The 5,938-nt window shown below is 42.1% G+C and overlaps 1 pseudogene; it reads left to right on the forward strand.

Moving 5' to 3' along the window:
• Positions 1–244: 244 nt before the first annotated feature.
• LOC113727500 (uncharacterized) lies at positions 245–4,869 on the forward strand (annotated as a pseudogene).
• The last annotated feature ends 1,069 nt before the right edge of the window (positions 4,870–5,938 follow it).

Raw genomic sequence — 5,938 nt, forward strand, 5'->3', positions numbered from 1 at the left:
ATTTGTATATATTAGATACACACAGAATTTTCACTTATTTGTATATTTTTTAGAAAATTTTAGAAAATCAATATTTTGGTTAATATACACATTTCGGAGAGAGCTAATAAATATAAAAGGGTATGGAAAATTATAAACAGAAAAAGGCAGACAAAGAAAGTGACTGAAGATAGCAACAGCAGCAGTCAAAGATACAAGAAACAAAAGGACAAAATTGACTGCAAAATTACAAAGAAACCAGGACAGGGCACAATCGGAAGAAGAAGAGAACAAAAGCAGAAATGAGGAAAAGCGCACCAGGAACCATAGCCGCTGCATGGAGCCTTCCAAAAGACCAAAAAGGAAGAAATGAGCCGCAAAATCACAGCGAAACAATCAACTGTAGATGAAGCTTCCGCGCTTTATGTAGTTTAGATTAGATGAAGGAGCCAGAAAAATCCCGAAACTAGCTTCAACCCTCTTATCAGTCACGTAGTTCCGCACTCTACCTCTGCACCCATTATCCATTTTCAAGGTCAGTTTCTCCTTTTTTTTATTTCTTTTTATTTCTAGTTTTGTTTATAATCCTTTTGATTATCTTGTAGCTGGTTCTATTATTCTGGTGGATGCAAAATTCCATACAGCTCTGCCCTTTCGTCCATTCTTCCATTTTCAGTTGATGTTTATTTAACCATCATTTGCGTTGTTAAATTTGCTGAATCTTTTGTATTTCTTTATTCTCGGTTGCGTATCGTGGGTTAATTTTCGCCATTACTTCCAGATTTGTTTGTTTAGAGAGACGTATTGTGAGAATTAGGTTAGGGTTTCGATCAGGGTTAGGGTTAGGGTTTATTGTTGAAGCTCCAATTTCTGTATAACTTGAAGAGATGGACTCAGAAGGTAGTGAGATTAAGAGAACCCAAGAGGAGAGGAAGAAGATGGAGCAAGACCTGGCTTCCCTCACGTCAGTTACGTTTGATACCGACTTGTACAGCGCTGACCGTTTCGAGGGCTATGAGAGGTCAATTCCGGTGAATGACGATGACGACACAGCGGACGGTCCTGATAACGAGATAGCTCGGAAGCTGAATTCTTATACTGCTCCAAAAGAGTTTTTCAAGGATGCTCCGAGGCCCGGGAATGAGGATGACCTCGGGTTTAAGCAGCCGAGCAGAATTATTGACCGGGAGGATGAGTATAGGAAGAGGAGGTTGAACCGGGTGATATCTCCGGAGAGGGTTGACCCTTTCCTGGATAAAACCCCAGGGCCGGACATGAGGTCGTATGCTGATGTCATGAAGGAGGAGGCTTTGAAGAGGCAGAAGGATGATGTGCTGAAAGCAATAGCGAAGAAGAAGGAGGAAGAAGCAGTTAAGCCAGTAAGCAAAGAGAAGGAAGCGGAGAAACCCAAGAAGAGAAATCGGTGGGATCAGTCGCAGGATGACACTAGTGCAAAGAAAGCTAAGGGAGGTTCTGATTGGGATTTGCCGGATTCAACTCCTGGAATTGGGAGTGGTAGGTGGGATGCGACTCCAACACCCGGGAGGATTGGGGATGCGACTCCTTCTGTGAGGAAGAATAGGTGGGATGAGACTCCAACCCCTGGGAGATTGGCTGATTCGGATGTCACCCCTGCTGGGGGAGTTACTCCTGGTGCTACCCCTGCTGGGATGACTTGGGATGCAACTCCAAAGCTGGCTGGGCTAGCGACCCCTACACCTAAAAGGCAGAGATCAAGGTGGGATGAGACTCCTGCTACTATGGGTAGCGCAACACCGATGTCCAATGCTACCCCTGCTGCGGCAGCAACCCCTGGTGTGACCCCCTTTGGAGGAGCTGATCTTACTACGCCAACTCCAAGTGCTATTAATCTGCGGGGTGCAATTACGCCAGAGCAGTATAATTTGCTGAGGTGGGAGAAGGATATTGAGGACAGGAATCGTCCATTGACCGATGAAGAGTTGGATGCTATGTTTCCCCAGGAGGGCTACAAAATTTTGGAGCCCCCAGCTTCCTATGTCCCAATTAGAACTCCTGCTAGGAAGCTTCTTGCCACCCCAACGCCGATTGGCACACCTCTGTATAATATCCCTGAAGAAAATCGAGGTCAGCAGTTTGATGTGCCGAAAGAGATGCCTGGTGGACTGCCTTTCATGAAGCCTGAAGACTATCAATATTTTGGTGCACTGTTGAATGAAGAAAACGATGAGGAATTGTCTATGGAAGAGCAGAAAGAACGAAAGATAATGAAACTGCTGCTCAAGGTTAAGAATGGCACGCCACCTCAGAGGAAAACAGCTCTGCGGCAGTTAACTGATAAGGCCAGAGAGTTTGGTGCTGGGCCACTGTTCAATCGGATTCTTCCGTTGCTCATGCAACCAACATTGGAGGACCAAGAAAGACATTTACTGGTGAAGGTCATTGATAGGGTGCTTTACAAATTGGATGAGTTGGTGCGTCCATATGTGCACAAAATTCTTGTGGTGATCGAGCCGTTGCTGATTGATGAGGATTATTATGCCCGTGTAGAAGGTAGGGAAATTATCTCCAATCTCAGCAAGGCTGCTGGGTTGGCAACTATGATTGCTGCAATGCGCCCTGATATTGACAATATCGATGAGTATGTAAGAAACACTACTGCAAGAGCATTCAGTGTTGTTGCCTCTGCACTTGGAATTCCTGCTTTGTTACCTTTTCTGAAGGCAGTGTGTCAGAGTAAGAAGTCTTGGCAAGCCCGTCACACAGGTATCAAAATAGTTCAGCAGATTGCTATTTTGATTGGTTGTGCTGTTCTTCCACACTTGAGGTCTCTTGTAGAAATCATAGAACATGGTCTTAATGATGAGAATCAGAAGGTTAGAACTATCACAGCTCTTTCCCTTGCTGCTCTTGCTGAGGCAGCTGCCCCATATGGTATTGAGAGCTTCGATTCAGTGTTGAAGCCTCTCTGGAAGGGTATTAGATCTCACCGAGGGAAGGTTTTGGCAGCCTTTTTGAAAGCCATCGGTTTCATCATCCCTCTCATGGATGCTATATATGCTAGTTACTATACCAAGGAAGTGATGCATATACTGATCCGTGAGTTTCAGTCGCCTGATGAAGAAATGAAGAAAATTGTTTTAAAAGTTGTGAAGCAGTGTGTGAGCACTGAAGGTGTTGAGCCAGACTACATCAGGAATGACATTCTCCCTGAGTTCTTCCGCAACTTCTGGGTGAGAAGAATGGCTTTGGACCGCAGAAATTACAGGCAACTTGTTGATACTACTGTTGAGATAGCAAACAAAGTTGGGGTTGCTGATATAGTGGGTAGGATTGTTGAAGATCTCAAGGATGAGAGTGAGCCTTATAGGAGGATGGTCATGGAGACAATTGAAAAGGTGGTTGCAAATCTGGGCGCGTCTGATATTGATGCTCGCTTAGAAGAGCTGTTGATTGATGGGATTCTCTACGCGTTCCAAGAGCAAACCAGTGATGATGCAAATGTGATGTTGAATGGTTTTGGAGCTGTTGTTAATGCTCTTGGGCAGAGAGTGAAGCCTTACCTTCCGCAAATATGTGGGACTATTAAATGGCGTTTAAATAATAAGAGTGCAAAGGTCAGACAACAAGCTGCAGATCTTATATCAAGGATTGCTGTGGTGATGAAGCAGTGTGGAGAAGAACAACTCATGGGCCATCTTGGTGTCGTTTTGTACGAGTATTTGGGGGAAGAGTACCCAGAAGTTCTGGGATCAATATTGGGTGCTCTGAAAGCTATTGTTAATGTCATTGGTATGACTAAAATGACTCCTCCAATAAAGGATTTACTTCCTCGCTTGACTCCAATTTTGAAAAATCGTCATGAGAAAGTCCAGGAGAACTGCATTGATCTTGTTGGTCGAATTGCTGACCGTGGAGCAGAATTTGTTCCCGCCAGAGAATGGATGAGGATTTGTTTTGAGCTTCTTGAGATGCTGAAAGCCCACAAAAAGGGTATTCGTCGAGCAACAGTCAACACTTTTGGGTATATTGCAAAAGCTATTGGTCCACAAGACGTCCTTGCAACACTGTTGAATAATCTCAAAGTTCAGGAACGTCAGAACCGTGTCTGCACAACTGTCGCAATTGCTATAGTTGCTGAAACTTGTTCTCCCTTTACAGTTTTACCAGCGCTGATGAATGAATATCGTGTACCTGAGCTTAATGTTCAGAATGGTGTTCTGAAGTCCTTGTCTTTCCTCTTTGAGTATATTGGTGAAATGGGTAAAGACTATATCTATGCAGTTACTCCATTGCTGGAGGATGCTCTCATGGATAGAGACTTGGTCCACCGGCAAACTGCTGCTTCAGCAGTGAAGCACATGGCTTTAGGAGTTGCTGGACTTGGGTGTGAGGATGCTTTGATTCATTTAATGAATTATGTCTGGCCAAATATTTTTGAGACATCACCACATGTTATTAATGCGGTTACGGAAGCCATTGAAGGAATGAGGGTGGCTCTTGGAGCAGCAATCGTCCTTAATTACTGTCTTCAGGGGCTATTTCATCCAGCAAGGAAAGTGAGAGAGGTGTACTGGAAAATCTACAATTCACTATATATTGGTGCTCAGGATGCCCTTGTGGCTGCTTATCCGATGCTGGATGATGAAGAAAACAATGTTTACAGTAGGCCTGAGTTGGTGATGTTTGTATGAGGCTGGATCGTGTTTTAGATGAAGCTAGGGAAGGTCCAGTGGGTTAAATATGTAAGAGTGGCTAGCTGTTGCTTTTCGAGCTGCTGCTGGTTTTCTTTATATGCTCTAATAAGAGTTGTCTTGCGTTCTTGTAATTCTCTTGAATTCAGGAGTTAGATTTGAAAAAAATGTTCGTTGGGACTTCAACTATTAGAATGCTTAATCTGTTCTTGTGTGATTCAATGGTGCGAATTTTCTTTTTACCTAGCATAAATTTGTACTGCTGTTTTTTCTTGCTGACTTCTGCTAATGATGCATATGCTGCTTGTAGACTGTTTCTATTTTTTTTTTATTTTTTTTTATATACTTCATTTCCCTGTTTTTCAGCTTTCGGTATGTACTAGGAGGAAAAACACCGCGCGACAATTGTTAGGCTCGATAAAAAATGCCCAGTTATTCAAATTTAGATATTAAGTATGAAAAGTTACATAAAAGTACAGTAATATCTTTGCGATTTTGTAATTTTATTAAGCAATGAAAATAAGTAATTTGTTAAGAAAATGCAAGACAATATAATAAGAAGATTACTGAGATCGTTATGATGTTCCTTGTTTCTACATACAATGTAAGATGTTCCTTGTTTGTGCGTAAAATGTGAGATGCAACATGTTTTTGCATACAATGAAAATAGAACAAACAAAAAAGACAGATATAATCGAGGCGGAGCAAAGTCTTCTGAACGAGATCTAAAATTAATACAAAGTTGAGACCAAACATAGTTCAGCCTCTGCCACAAAAGTTGCCCAAGGAATAACCACACACAGATGTACACAATTCGTAGATATAGCAATAATCCTTTCAAAAAGTTCTAAGCAATCTGTCAAATCTAGAATGGCAAATCAAGAAGGCAAAAAGTATCAAGTTCGAGTTGTACAAAAGTTGAATAGTATGAATTCAGCTTAATCTTGTTTCCTTGGTGGAGTAGCTGTCCATATTTTAAGAGTCATCTCCTTCCACATTATCTGCACCATCGAACTTTTTAGCGAGTCAAAAGCAAACTTTTGAAGAACCATTGGCTTCTGCTGCAGTCACGAGTTTTCCTGCAATTTGCTTCTAGGAAAAGACAAATGTGTATTACAAGTTCAATTGAGTGTTCATGTACTTGGAGTCGTGCTCCATAATCTTAGCTTGATGGCTAAGTGACAGTAATTTTTTAACAAAAAGTTACCCGTTTCATGTCAAAGTAATTCATATCCACTCTCCAAGTGTATAATACTAATTCAAAATTGCAAACTGACATTCACAGG

Source organism: Coffea arabica, chromosome 2c, assembly GCF_036785885.1.
Source record: "Coffea arabica cultivar ET-39 chromosome 2c, Coffea Arabica ET-39 HiFi, whole genome shotgun sequence".
NCBI lineage: Eukaryota > Viridiplantae > Streptophyta > Magnoliopsida > Gentianales > Rubiaceae > Coffea > Coffea arabica.